At 42.8% G+C, this 15,986-nt stretch overlaps 1 protein-coding gene across 3 annotated transcripts in view; it reads right to left on the reverse strand.

Annotated features, from left to right (window-relative positions):
• Positions 1-15,986, reverse strand: part of CTNND2 (catenin delta 2) — a 900,906-nt gene that overhangs the window by 274,231 nt on the left and 610,689 nt on the right. The window lies entirely within an intron of this gene.

Consider the following 15,986-nt stretch of genomic DNA (forward strand, 5'->3'; position numbering starts at 1 on the left):
AGCTTTTATTTTTTAAATTGTTTCATTTAAACTCTTGCTTCACTCAACCTTTCTCCCTTTCCTGTTCTCCATACACATGATCTACTTTTCAGAGACACGTGAAGATGATGAGGATAACCGTGTATTATTGGTAAAACTGTCCACTTTTATCTGGACACTCATCTTGGTTCTCAGGTGGGCCCACTGCCCTTCTGAAATATTTTATATTCAAATGAAGAAGGAAAGGTTGTCTTAGATTATCCCTGGGGAAAGATCATGTTGTCCCTTTGGGCATCTGCAACTTTGGCTCCGATTACCAGGTGCGTCCTTACCAAGGACTGGCTCAATGAGAAACGAATGAGAGGCTGAAATACAGAGACAGAGAAAAAAGACTTCATTCTGAGATATGGACCATGCCACTCAACCTAAGAAGAAAACAACTTTTACTTGAGGGAAAGGGATAAATTTAGTTGTTTTCAGAATGCAAGCTGAAATATTACAAAACTAATTTTCTTTGCAGCTATGATTCCCATTCACTAATAAAGATAAGTGGTTATCACTTTTAAAAATATCAATTCCTGACAAATAAATAGAGGAGGAGTTTAGGCTATTTTTGTGCTAAAATTTATGCTTTAAATCAGAAAATGCAGCAATGTGAGATTACTGTCCTGACAGAAATATGTTATTTCTTCATCTGATCATTCACCATCTACAGTGGAAAACACTCCACAAACACTCAAAATATTTTATACCCATCAATTATGATGTAATTTATTAGCATCCACCTGCTGGAGGTGTTTGATAATGTCCTTCTGTCAGCATCCAGATTTTATTTCATTGTTTTAATATGTTATTTTGGAAAAGGTAAATACTTGTCAGTGTTTTGCATATATTTAAAAATATATTATGAAAATGTATCTTAGGTGCACACACACGCACACAAACCTAGCACTCCTTTTCCAAAACAGCAAACCGAACTTCCTTACTGTAGGAATTGTAATTAGTCTATTCTATTTTGTTTTATCCATCGTTCCTTTTAGATGCTGGGCAATACCCTCTCAACTGATTTTACTACTCACTCATGGGAGGTCCCCAGTGGGAAAACAGAATTGTGCTAATTCAGTCAGGCCACAGACTCATGAATTCTATCTATGAGACAAAACACATCTCATAAAAATACTGTAGAAATTCATTTTAATCACTGACTCAAAGGGCTACCTTACTAAAACATAGTCAGACAAAGAATCTACCTTTGTATCTCAGGGAAGAATACTAGAATTATACATGGGAGTACAAAAAAATCAGTAATATATTAGAGCAGGGTCAGCCCTGGGCCAAATCTCAGCCACCTTATGCTTTTGCGTGGCTTATAAGGTAAAAATGATTTTTTACAAATGAACATTTACAGTAGATTTGATGACAGGGATCACTAATTTTGAACCCAGATTAGGCAAAATGTTGTCTCTCCTAAATAACCCAATTCTTTCTGAAAAGCCCATATTATAAACATTTTTAATGTTTGATTATTGTATTTTAGAATTCATTAATAATAATTTTGTAGTAGCTACCTATTATTCACTAACTGCCTTTTGCCCATAAAGCCTAAAACATTGACCATATAACCCTTAACAGAAGGTTTGCCAACCCACACATTCATTAAAGCATCATTTTAAACTTGCTACAATTACGAATAAGGACACCTGTCAGCTCAGGTTGTGATCTGGTTGCAACCCTAACCGCAGCAGGAGATAAACACAGTGGGTGTGTGATTGACAGTCCCCTACAGGAGCCTCCCTCCTTGCTCCAGGTGCAAAACTGTCCCCTTGATTCCTGGGAGAGCTGTTCCTCTAAAGAGGAGTCCTTCTCTTTCACCAAGGAAGCCAGATGCCTTTGTTAAAAATAACTCTGCTTTTTATTTTATTAAGAGCCATAAGCTCAGTGGAAAATTGGGCTTCTCATTCAATGAAATTGCTTTTCACCTAATTCCCACAGTGTGATGGGAAGGTGTGCCAAACTGTAGTGGGAGACATTCGGCTTAATAAGCATCTCTCAGGAACATGAGTAGCTCCTGTCTTCCTTGCAACGGCTATGGCGTTCTGAGTAACTGCCACTTTGGGGCACAGATAAATGGTATTATTGCACAGCCTTGAATCTATTACGTTTAAGAAGTCCTCCTTGTTTTTAGGCTGACACAACACAGCATGGTTTAGCTCTCTGTGTATATTTTCCACTAGAAAAATAAGTTTTACCCCATTCTGATACACAGTGTGTTTATCTAAGAAAGTGGTTTTGGCTGTTTGGAAGTTGAGACTTTTGAATTGAACATGAGAAACACATAATTTGAATGAATACATGGATATTCTGGGGAACTGTTTTCTGCTTTCGATTTTGACCATGTTTTACCTCCCTCTTTGACTATCCCTGCTGCTTCTCTCTCCTTTCCCACTGCCATAAGACTTCTCTCTAGAACATGCTTAGGAAACAATACTCCCCACCAGTGTTCACCACTAGTTCTCTTGTTAACTAGGGGATGAGCCAATATTACCTTTCTGGTATAATCATGATGGTTTTACTTATCCGGTAGACTATATTTTACACATTTTTGGAAATCTTACTTAATTTTCACAGGACATATATTAATCAAAGCCTTGTTCTTAAAGCTTTTGGGTTAATGGGGGGCAATGTGTATGACTGCTTTGGCCCCTTTTAAAACTTTTGTTGGGGCGCCGGGGTGGCTCAGTCGGTTAAACATCTGGCTCTTGATTTCAGCTCAGGTCGTGACCTCAGGGCTGTCTGCACTGGGCGTGGAACCTACTTAAAAAATATATGCATAAAATTTTTGTGGGAATGTGTGTCTGCTCTAGCTATAAACAATACCTTTTTCTTGTGAAACTACCAGCTTATTAAATCCCCATTTTAGGTGAACACGCAGTAAAATAAATAGCATTCATCAGTAAAAATGTTAAACAAGCCTAAGGTAGAAAAAAATGTTCAGTATCAAATTGCAAACATATTTTGGAGAGTAATTAGAAAACAAATATGCAGAAAGAAATAAAACAATTTCCACAAAAAGCTGGCTGATTAAAAAAAAAAGATAGTAATAAAGCATGTTAAGAATTTCCCTGAAACAAGGTTTATTTAATACACTATTGCCACATAGATTAAATAATATATGAGCAATCTGGAAGTAGATTATAAATTCAAACAATCAAGTCTAATAATGATTATTTTCCCCTTGAATACATGTTATAGCTCATTGTTGTTCTTAAGCCTCTGATGAAAATAATGTTGTTGGTTTTTTCTCCAAGGAAAGATTATTTCTGTTTGCCAAAGACTTTCATTTCAAGGACAAAGCATGAGGCAAAGCTAGAACCACAGATGTAAAAGAAAATCTAAAAAAACCAAAACCAAAACAAAACAATAAAATTTCTTTGCCTATACAGCTAATGCACACTTCAAAAATCACTCTTTTGGAAAAAAAAAAAAAAAGACGTTTTGGGCTTAAGTGGCATTGGTCCTCTCAGGGCCATTTCAGCACCACGAGCGATCTCAGCTACATAAATAGTCTCACACAGGGTAAGACGAGAGGAGGAACAGATCTCCTCCACTGGGCTTTATAAGCACCACTGCAAGTGTTTTACCTATAAATCCCTCCCCGTAATCCTCCCACAAGGCTATGAGACAGAGGCTAATATTAACCTCACTTTACAGATGGAGAAACTGAGGCACAAATGCACAAGTAAGGGACCCCAGGTCATGCAGCTAGCAAATAGCAGAGCAAAGATTCAAAGCCCGACTCTTATTTTTGTTTTTAAGTCATCTCTATGCCCAATATGGGGCTCAAATTCATAACCCTGAGATCAAGGGGCTCATGCCCCACTAATTGAGTCAGGTGTCCCGAAACCCTGACTCTTGACAGAGCACCATATCTTGACTGGTGCCCCGGATCAGTAAGAGCTTTAGTGGTGAAGTCAGCACAGAGCCAGCCAGGCTCCTGACTCTTGCTCTATTTTCATGTTGCAAGCTTGTGAGAAGAACGTACTGAGACAGGAATGGGACAAAGGTACTGGGTTCAAATTCAGCCTCCATTGATTCTTAGCTGTGTGCTGGCCTTTTTTATGCACATGTCCTGCTTCTCAGTGCCCCTGACTATAAGACAGGTAATATGTAATCCATCTGTCTGGGCTGCCCTACTAATGAGTGGTTCCCCTTGATTCCAGTGAGATTCCAGGGTTTTAATCGAGTTAGATGGTTAACGAACGTCATTTCCTGCCTCACATCCCATATCTTAAACTCTCCTCTGTTCCCCGCTTGTTTATACACTCCTACAGCTCTATATTCAAGGGAAACAATCATTCGAAACAACCAGAATTAAAGTTTGACATGACTTCAAATTAATCAGGGTTCTATTTTGTGCCGATCCATGAGGGAATGCACTGAACAAAATGTATTTCTTCAAAAGACATTTTACTAATTGTGTTTTCTAGTCGATTTAATGTCAGCAAGAGAAACATACAATTTGTAGATTGCTGGATATCTGATTTTAATTCCCAAGTCATCCATTATTTGTGCATGATCTAAAAAATACAATTGAAGAATGGTCTCCATTGTTTTCTTTGAAACTGAAACAACTTTATTTATCTATATTATTATTTTAACTGAAGTGACTTTTCAAAACAAAAAATAATGATAGACTCCCAAAATAAATCCCATCCCAAATTACACAATTACATGTAGTGGGGTGCAAAGTGCCTCCCTCTGATATATATTTCCAAGTCCTAATGTCCAGTACCTGTGAATGTGACGTTACTTGAAATTGGGTCTTTGCAGAGGTAACTAAACTCAGGGTCTCAAGATGAAATCATCTTGGATGATCTTGGGCCCAAAAGCCAAGGACTGGTGTCCTTGCAAGAGGAAGGAAGGGGAATCTGGACAGAAAGATACACAGAGGAAGAGGGACATGAAGATGGGGGCAGAGCTAAGAGTGAGGCAGCCACACGCTAAGGAACACCTGAGACCATGGGGATGTGGAAGAGGAAGGATCCTTTCCTAGAGCCCTCGGAGGGAGGGAGGCCCCTCTGACACCTTGGTTTCAGATCTCTGGCCTCCACAATGTGAGAAAAAAAAAAAAATGTGTTACTTTAAGCCACAGATGGCAATTTGTTACAGCAGCCCTAGGATGTTAATGTACTATGTTTTTGAAAAGGAAGAGAAAAGCAATGCTGAAAATCCTTTTTAATGTAAGAACAACTTGAAAGTACCCCCCTGCCTTTTGTTTTCCTTTCTAGACCAATGAGAACAAAGGTTTTTAAAAAATAATGCTAAAAGCACAGTCTAAGCACAGCTCAAAAGAAATTCTAATTCTCTAGCATTATTCAAGAAAATGGAAGCCTTTAAAACTATCAATTTTATTAAGAACAGACATTACTGGTTTTTTTTTTTTTTTCTGATTTTATAATGTCTTTCTTTAAAGAAGAGTAAGTAACTGACTTGGAAGAGAAAACATTCTTTTCTCACTTGTTAATTAGAAAAAAACCAAAAGAACTACAGGGTATCTTTGGTCCAAGAAACTATACAGGGCAGCTTCCAGATACTGCTTTAGGCGCCATGAAGCTGTCCTGGTCCCCTCTGCTTCCTTGCTTCTGATTCAGGGGACAGTGGCTCCCAGGCACACACTCTTTATGAGACTCCCTAGGCCACCAATTCTCTTCTCCCTCTCAGCAAACTCTCACATCCTCCTTTGTGCTGCAAAGTCACTGTCCTCCCTTCTCTGTCTCTTTTCTTATTAACTTCACCTCCACACCAATGTCTCTGTTCTGCATCAGCATCTTCTCATGAAGGCCCCACATCTCACACCAAGCTTCCTGTGAACTCAGGTGTCTCTGTGCCACTGGCCCTGGACACATTCACATTCGTATGGGTGACATACGAAGCCAGAGCTGCTTCTCAGTGGTCAGTCTACTCAACCTCTTGGCAACACTAAGGAGGGTCCCCTCTCAAGTGTCTGTCTCCAGACAATCTTCAACTCCTCCTGCCTCCGAGTGCTCACAGGGCCTATTTCCTTTTCTGTCATTCATCCATTCAACAAACAGTAATGTAGCACCTAGATGTGCCAGGCACGGGACAAAGAAAAGAAGTCCTTTCACCATGGAACTCACATTCTGTGATGGACCAAGCAACAGGAAGGATAAAAATATGCTTGGTTGTCCTAAGTGCTCAAGGGAATGAGCAGGGAGAGATGGGAAAAGGCATTCTAGTATCCAGAGGGACTTTGACAAGGAGGGGACACAGGAGAAAGGTTATGGCTCCTGTCATGAGAGGGGACGGGAGCCCAGCCGAAGTAGGGGTAAATACATGTCCAATCGCTGTAACACAGATGGTGATTAAAGCCTTCAGTCCATGTGAAAACACCAGGAAAATAGGGAAGATGGACAGAGAAGAGGCCAAGTGCTGTGCCGGGCTTCCCTTAACTGAGCGACCTTCTCCAGAGGTCTCTCTGTGCAACTTCTGGGGGCCCACCCTTTGCTGCTGTCCTGCTCCTGGGCCCCTGCTGTTTCCTGGACTGGTTTTCTCTCATTGCTCATCTTCTAAATGACAGCAGCCCCAAGCTCATCCTGGTCTCTCTCTTCCTCACCTTCATCCACTCCCATGGGCTCCTATCCTGTCCCATGACTTCAGCCACACTAGGGTGCAGACAAGGTGACAATATAATTTGGGGTCAAAACTGGGGAAAAGGCAGACATCGGACTGTCTTGGGCATATGAGAACGTACGTTTGCTTGATTCTATGTGCCATCTTCCTGAATTAACTACCACGGCTTAGATGGCTATGATGTTGCAAACTTAACATGACCAAACTACGGCGGTGACATCACCTCCAGAACTACTCCTCTTACCATCTTCAGTATCTCAGTTAATGACTACTCCATCATGCAGAACCATGGGCTGAGAGCCTACATGGACCTGTCCATGAAGTCTGCGCCTCACCAGCAAAATATATCTATAATCTGACCTCTCGTTACTTCCACCCTGTACCACACTGGCCTGAGCCACCATCCTCTGTCCCAGATTATGGCAACAGCCTTTCTGCTCATCTCCCTGCTCTGAATCTTGCTCCTGAGTCCACTTTCAAGAAAGCAGCCAGAGTGATCCGTCTCAGAGCTAAGATCCTGCCACTCTCATGCTCAACCCCTCTGCTGCTTCCCCATGTCTCTTGGAGGAAAAGTCGAGGTCCACACCTCAACCACACTCAATGTAAAATCTGATGCCCTCAATGATATCATTAATTTCTGCTTTTTTCTTTCTCATCCATACAAGCAGCATTCGTTGTGAATTTCAGAGTACTTATAATCCAGCCATCTCTTATGGCAAATAAAAAGGAATACTGGCCATGAGGGGTTAATATTGATTTACCCAAAGCAGGCCAGATATCAATTACTGCACTCCAGCTGCCATAACAAAGTACCTTGGACTCAATGACTTAAATAACAGACATAATCTGTCACAGTTCTGGAGGCTACAAGTCTAAGATCAGGCACCAGCATGATTGAGTTTTGGGGAGAGCTCTTTTCCTGACTTGCAGACAGTTGCCTTCTTGCTGTGACCTCACATTGCAGAGAGAGAGAGAGAGAGAGAGAGAGTGAGCACGCTCTGACATCTCTTCCTCTTTTAAGGTTTTTTAAAAAATTTATTTGACAGAGATTGCAAGTAGGCAGAGAGGCAGGCAGAGAGATAGGAAGGAGGCTCCCCACTGAGCAGAGAGCCTGATGTAGGGCCTGATCCCAGAACTCTGGGATCATGACCTGAGCTAAAGGCAGAGGCTTAACCCACTGAACCACCCAGGCACCCCTCTCTTCCTCTTCTAAAGAACACCTGGTCTATCAGATCAGGGCTTTGCCCTAATGACCTCATTAACCTAATCTAATCACCTGTTTAAAGGCTTGGTCTCCAAATACAGTCACTTGGAGGAGGTTAGGGCTTCAACACATGAATTTTGAGGAGGCACAATTCAGACCATAGCAAGAAATTCTCTATTTGCCCATATCTCTTCCACAGTCTATTGCAATCCCTAGATGTCTTCCAGTTGTGTTCCTTGGGCTTCTTCTTCCCCCAGTTTCCCCTGAAAATTTCCCACCATGAAATTAACCAGCCCAGTCTCTTCCTTCCACCCCTTGATCCCTTCAACAGTGCGTCTTCAGCAACCTGGGTACAACAATGAGCAAACATGGAAGGGATGTGGATAGCAGTGGCTGGAGAAAGGCTCATTCCTGACCCAGGTGGGAGCACATGCAACAGCTTGCATTGTCCAAAAAGTGATGGCAAAAGAAGAAGAAGAAGAAGAAGAAGAAAAACCAAAACAACAAACAAACAAAAAAGAGGATTTATCATCTTTGAAATAGTAGGTAACATGTTCACCACACACAAAATTATCAAGGTAAATCAGAATTAGTGGACTTGTAGCTAGCCGACTGCCACTACCCACCCCCAAACCCGAACTATATCAAACATTATAACTTTTTGGCCTTATAATAGCGGTTCTTTGGTCCTTGGGGGAAATGTTTTCTTCACCTTTCAGAAATAATTACACAAGCCCAGTAAATTCCAGAGAAGATAAACTAGAGAGTAAAAGGAAAGGTCATGTATGTTTACACTGCAGACTGAAAGAGGCTTGGGTAAGCCATGTATTAGGAGAAGTTCATGACATCCATCAGCTTTTATAAAATGTTCTTTTAACTGACTGACACTGTTATCCCTATGAAAGATGTGACTGCTACTGAAACCAGACCATGCTAGGACAAAGTATTCTATGAAGCAATAGGAAATGAATGGCCAATAGCGAAAACTTGAAGGATTCCAAAAATAAAGTCAATGTTTGGAGACTGGATCTGTTTTCCAATCATGTGTATCAGTATTGTAATGGCTTCCATAACAAAATCCTACAGACTGGATGGCTTACACAAGTTTTCTCATGGTTCTGGAGGCCGAAAGCCAAGACCAAGGTGTCAGCAGGACTGGTTTCTTTGGAGCCTCTCCTTGGCTTGCAGATGGTTGACCTCTTGTTGTGTTCTCACGTGGTCATTCTTCTGGGCATGCCCATCCCTGGTGCCTCTCTTCTGTTCAAATATCCTCTGATAAGGACACCAGCCATATTGGATTAGGGTCCATTAATGACCTCATTTAAACTTAATCACCTTTTTTAAGACCCATGTCCAAAGGCAGTCACATTCTGAGGGACTGGGTGTTAAGGCCTCCAAGTGTGAACTTTGTGGGTATACATTCAGCCCAAAAAACTGCTCCAAAACTTAGTAGGTTAAAACAACAATCATTTATTTTATGTAAAAGTCCTAAATGGGCAGAGCTCAGAAGGGACAGCTCCCCTCTGTCCCAGGCTGTTTAACGTGGGGCCACTTAGCTGGATTGGACCCGGTAAGTCAGTGTGGCTGGGTCAGTTGTGCACTAGATGTGTGTGGGAGTGTTGTGGGCTAGGGATCTTAGGGCCTAACAGCACCATCAGCCCATATCTTATGAGCACAAAGGGAGGCAATTCAAGCCTATTGCCTGATGATTCTAACCCTTCTACCCCAGCACCCAGAGGAGGGACTGGCTTGAAGCAGAGGCTAAACAAATACTGATTTTTTTAAAAAGAGAGTTAATTTTTTAGATCAGTTTTAGGTTTATAGCAAAATTGAGTAGAAGGTATGGAAATTTCCTATATACTCCCTGCCCCCACACACGCATAGCCATTATGAACACCCTCATCAGAGCGGTACACTTGTTACAAATGATAAGCCTACCCTGGGACACCACGATCACCTGAAGTTCAAGGTTTACACTAGGGTTCACTCTTGGTTGGGGCGCCTGGGTGGCTCAGCTGTTGAGGCACCTGTCTTCGGCTCCGGTTGTGGTCCCGGGCTCCCTGCTCAGTGGGGAGTCTGCTTTTGCTTTTCCCCCTCCTCCTTCTTGTGTTCTCTTTCTCTCTCAAATAATAAATTAGAATCTTCAAAAAAAGGGTTCATTCTTGGTTATGTACAGTCTGTGGGTTTGGACAAATGTAGAATGACAGGTATTCACAATTACAGTATTTTATAAAATAATTTCATTTCCCTAAATATACTGGTTTTTAAAGCACCAAAGAGGAGGTACTTAACAGTGAGCCTCAAAGGGTTGAGCACGGATACCTTTTCTCACTGGAAAGAAATATCTGCTCTTAGGGCTGGTTTGGTCTAGAGAATCATGTGTCCCTTCACAAAGCCTTTTTGGAAAGCATTGATAAAAAGTGGTTCTGATAGGCTGCAAGACCCCCCTGATTTCTGTGGCCGCTGTTTACAGACAAACGACACAGCCACTGCCGGTGAGCGCCCAGACACACGCACTGTTAAGGTGTAACTGTTGTGTATTTCCTAAGCATTGGGAATGAACATTTACTTATGTCACCCAGGTGGGTATGATTTCCACCTCTTTTTCCAGTCAATTAATTAGGATAAAACTAGGCTTTCATAAGTAAACTCAAGTCCTGCACTTAATATTTACATAACGATGAACCATGAGTAAATGTAATACTTACAAATTATTACTGTTCCATCTTTGTTATATGGGTTTATCCACAACCTTAACCAACAACAATTCACGTCTCTGCTCCTGTGCCATCCACATATCATACAACTTGGCAGGGAACCGTTACTCGTAACTCAGAAAACCATGTTACATATTGCCCCCATCGAGCATTCCCTTTTCCTCAGATCTTTTCAAGATCAAAGAGTGTTCACTGAAGGCCCTAGAGGCACCGCAGCAAGCTCACCTCATTGAGTCCGCAGATGCTGGCCCTAAAACCTTCCCCAAACGCTGCTACCTTTACAACCATCACTGGCTCTTCTAGCAGCCCTTCTTCTTAGCCAGGTTTACTGGAGAAATTCTGAGCAATTTGTTTTAACCAGACTGCTTAATCCATTCGTTCACTTTTAGAAAAATCCTGTGTTTTTAGTAAAGATACGGTATGGATTTTGTTCCCTTCTTGCACTGGAGCTGTAATAACCTGCCTGTGCCAAGTGTACAGATCAAGAAACTCTCGGTACTGCCTTCTGTAGAAAGAGAGCTAGCAAACCCAAGAGCGGTACCTGCTTCCTGCCCCTGTGCACATGGGAGGCAAAAGGGAGAGAGGTGGCGATACATGTCGAACCCGAAGAGGCCGATTTAAAGAACTACATCTGAGGTGGCTTATTAATTTCTAAAAGAAGAAGAGGAAGAAGAAGGAGGAGGAGGAGGAGGAGGAGGAGGAGAAGAAAACATCAGAAAACCATGTTTTCTGATGAGGAGGGAAGAAGAAGAAGAAAGGGGAGGAAGAGGGAGGAGGAGGAGGAGGAGGAGGAGGAGGAGGAGGGGGAGGAAGGGGAAGAGGGGGAGGAGGAGGAGGAGGAGAATTAAATCAGGTATAAAAAAAGTTCGGTACTGAGTTGATTTCTACCCAACTAAGGAAAATGAATGCCTCAGACTAACCCGGCAGTTAGATAATACTGGCCTCATGCACCTGTTCACCTCCTCTGGTTAGTACAGAACTGTGTTCTGTTGGTTTCCATCAAGTTTTGGGAACACAGGCTATTGGGACACTTTACCGTAAAACTCTTCCTCTAACATGGAGGCAGTCAGTCTGCCCAGAAAACCCCACAGGTTCCCACCGCAGAGCACAGCACGAAAGCCGGGTCTGCGCCCCCCTCCCCCACCGCTGTGGGTAATGCCAGTGGGATGGTGTCCAACAGGTGGTGTGGGAGTTCTTCGGCCTCACGGAGAGCATGTGGTACATGGCAGCCCTTTGTAGTGTTTGATGGTAGGAAGAGGCAGCGCAGAGCCTTTACCACCAGTGCTGGCTGAGGGCATGCGTGCCATAGAAGGCGTATGGGCCAGGGGGTCTGGGGCAGGCCCCAGCGGTGCAGGCCAGAGGGGATGGTGCAGGTTGGGTGGGTAGGTGTGGGCCAAGGAGGGTGTAGGCTGTGTGGATGTGGGTCCCAAGGTTGGGGGTCGGATGAGGGTATGTGGATCAGGGAGCTGGTACAGGCTGCAGGGGTGTGGACCAAGGGTGATGTGGGCCAAGAGGGGTGCAAGCTGTGTAGGTAGGGGTCACAAGGTAGGGGGTAGGGGTGGGGCAGGTTGGGGGGCAGAGGGCTCAAAAGGGCTGATGCAGGCCACAGGGGTGTAGGCCAAGGCAGGGAGCAGGCCAGGTGTAGGTATGCCAGCCTCTGTGAGGTTGCACAGGAAGACCTCCCTCTCAGGCTCCAGCAGACAGGCACACATGTGCCCTTGGTGGCAATGCTGCCTCTCTCACTGGCTGGCTGAGGCGGGGTGACAGCAGAAACTAGGACTGGGCTGCCTTTGTGTCACAAGCATCTCTAGACTGTCAGAGACTCTCCTTGATGGAGCTCAAGTCCATCTACTCTGAGTCCTTTCTCAGGTAGGCCTTGACCTTGGCCGAGTCGGTTTTGGCAAGAAGCCTATCCTCAGCTTGGAGAGAATACCTCACCCTTGATATCTGATCAAATTCCTCCTCTCCACACCCTACCAGGTGAGATTTGAGCACCCTGGTTACCCTCTGCAAGGATCCCGCCATGTCAGTTTGGCAGGAAGCTCTCTACCTTAGGTTCCTGCTCTTAGGAAACTTCTGTCCCCTGACCCCAGCCCCACTCCTTGGCGATCCCCACTCAGGCGTCTGTACTCAGAATGGAGCTGGGATCTACACTTGGGGCTCTCTTCCCCTATTGCAATCTTTCCTGGATACTTGCTGCTTTAACTACAGTCCAGAGTTGGTTCTCTCTGACAGACCCCAGCCTAAAAGCCTTTCTGAACAAGAGCACAGAAAGGACAAAGCTCACGGGCACCACATACTTACTAAACATCCACACAGGTACAGCCTTCTGAGTTCCCCCGCCCAATCAGGGAGGAATGCTTGAGTGGTTTCCCCATTCCAGACTTCACCTGTCTCTCTCCTCTGAACTTCAAAACATGACTTCGAAAAAGGAATTACTCTTCACACTGGTGTTTCCCTTTATTGTTAGAGCATGTGACTGGAAGGAGAAATTAAATTGGGCCTAAACACCCTACTGATGTGTAAAGAAGCTGCTGGTACGTGTGGATTAAATCAGAAGATGCCATCTGAGAATCAGCTCGTAAGAATCAGAATTGGAAAGCCATATAATGTGTGATAATAGTTTTGGTCTGATTCTTTTATTAAATGAAATCTGTACTGTTTCTAATACTCCTCTAGGATGCCTTTTACCTCCTCTCGTTGCAATGTATTCTTATGAATGTCGTTATTATTTAATTTTAGGGTAATTTGCATTGGCCATCCCTGACTTTTAGGAAATACTGGAAGATAGGTACTTAGAGCATTAAGGAAAGGAGCTCACGTCACATCCTTTGTACAATGTACGCTACAACCTGTTTTGGGTTTCAAAGACGAGTTTTTGAAGTGAAGATATTAGTCTGACAGCCGAAGCGTAGTGTATTTGTTAGAAGAGATCTGACAGGAAAAAAAAAAAAAGGCCCAACTCTTAAATTTGGAATTTTAAAGAAAACCTTGGTTTTGTAAATCAAACACAAGCCTGGTTTAGAGAAGCTACCAAGAGCCACAGGAGTGGGAGGAACAGGCTGCCGGTGGGAGGGAGGAGACAAGAACTCCCTCCGGACCAGGGACAAGAGTTCTGGAAAAGGCCGGAGGAGAAGAGCAAGAGTACATAGATGCTAGTGTGCGGGGCTAGTCTGCATTTTCTGCCTCCTTTAAGTTTAGGGACCCAAACAGCAGGGGGTTATCCCTCATCCCTTCAGAGAGCAGGCAGGTGGTCACTCTGCAACAATGGGCGTGTCAGTAGGACAACTAAATAAAAGAGAACCCCTGCTCCTTGCTCCAGATCCCTCCTCTCCTTCCAACCTGGGTCCTCCTCAGGTTCTATGAGCCCTGGGGCTTTCCTGTTCACCATAGGAATGAAGAAGGAGTTGAAGATTGGAAGCAGGCAGGGGTGTATTTCTGGGAATGGGATGGCTGGACCTGCACATATGTATTAAACCCAAGGTCATTTTTAAAATGATCAAAGATGGGGTGCCTGGGTGGCTCAGTGGGTTAAAGCTTTTGCCTTCAGCCCAGGTCATGATCTCAGGGTCCTGGGATCGAGCCCAGCATCGGGCTCTCGCTCAGTGGGGAGCCTGCTTCCTCTTCTCTCTGCCTGCCTCTCTGCCTACTTGTGATCTGTCTGTCAAATAAATAAAATCTTAAAATGATCAAAGATCACATCTTAATATAAGTGTGTATAAGATAGCATAGTTGGATATAAATAAATAATGATGGTGCATTATAAAGGCAAAAGTAATATTACAAATTAAAGAAGTAAAGGTGCTGAAAAAATGTTTTTCTAGGAAGTGATTTTCATATGAAAGAAGAAAAGTTAGATCCCCACCTCACACCATACCCAACCAGAAGTTCGAGATACATTAGAGAACAAATCTGAGGGATTAAATCTTAAATATTCTGATAAGAAAATAAAGGAGGAGGAATATGATGAATTTAGCAAAGGGTGTGATTTCTTATAAACAATATAGAAAGACCAAAATCTGAATATATTAAAATTTAAAAGTATAAAAAACCAAGAAAAACATGTTACGAATTTAGTGACCATGTTAGGATGCAGATGATATCAAGAATATATAAATACCTCCTCTATATATTAATGATGACTTTCATTTATTGAACTAACCCCACTTAAGTACCTTATCTATATTAACTGATTAAGAATTTACAACAATTCTGACAATGGTCTTAGTCTTATTTTGAAGATTCAGTGAAGCTACAGACAATAAAGATTAGATTTGAGCAGTTTCACACGACTAGTAGATTTGGGATCCTCATCCAGGGGCCTGATTCCAGTACCTTCACAGGCAATCCAATAGTAAAATGGGAAAGGGTATAAAACAAGCAACTCACAGACAACGGACAATTCTGAACACATGCTAGAGTCTGGGGATAACTGGGGAAATGAAAACTGAAACAGAGAACTGGAACATTGAGGAGCAAAGATTTAAAAGGCTGACAATTGCAAGTGTTGGCACATATGGAATGAAAAAGAACTGCTGTAAACTGATAGCAGGGTGAAAACTGGCACAACCATTTAGATAACAACAACCTCCTAAATTTGAAGTTGCACATCCCTCTGGCCCAGGGATTTTGATGCCCCACATTTATTCAAGGACAGTCATTATTTGCTAAATATCCATCAAGAAGAGCATGGAAACCATCTAAACATCTATCAAGAAACTGATAAAAGCACTGTGGTCTGTGCATGCAGTGGAATACTATACAGCAGAGAAAATGCATGAAATCTGCATACACACACATCCACGGGGATGTTCAATCAAAATAGGAAGTTTCATGTGGATCTGTGTCTCTAGTTATACCCACACTGATGTAATAAGATGCTGTATGGTTAACTTTATGTGTCAACTTGTCTAAGCCATGATACTCAAATATCTGGTTGAACATTATTCTAGATGTTTCTGCAAACTTATTATTTTTTTTTTTTAGGTGAGATTAATATTCAAGCCAGTAGACACTGAATAAAGCAGAGTGTTCTTCAGAATGTGGCCGGGGCTCATCTAATTAGATGACGGCATGATTAAGAAGACCGACATTTTGGGAAGAAGAGGGACTTCTGCCAGCAGACTTCCCCTGGCCTCAAACTGTAACTCTTTCCTGGGTCTACAGCCTACATAATTTCCAGGCTAATCCCGCTGACTTGGGTCTTGCCAACACTTCACAAATGCATGAACCAGTCCCTAAAATAAAGAGTTCTTCTCTCTTTCGTCAGACACCCTGTTGGTTCTGCTTCTTTGAAGAAGCCCAACATGGAGAGCTGCTGAAGATGTAAATGTTTGAAATGCACAAAGCAGTAAATGGGCACATGCAGGTGTGAATGACATAGTAAGATGGTTTCCTGCTTAACTGACAGTATGCATCAAGCCAGCTCTATCAGG

This window comes from Mustela putorius, unplaced genomic scaffold (assembly GCF_011764305.1).
Source record: "Mustela putorius furo isolate JIRA1106 unplaced genomic scaffold, ASM1176430v1.1 tig00000589_pilon_pilon_pilon, whole genome shotgun sequence".
Lineage (NCBI taxonomy): Eukaryota > Metazoa > Chordata > Mammalia > Carnivora > Mustelidae > Mustela > Mustela putorius.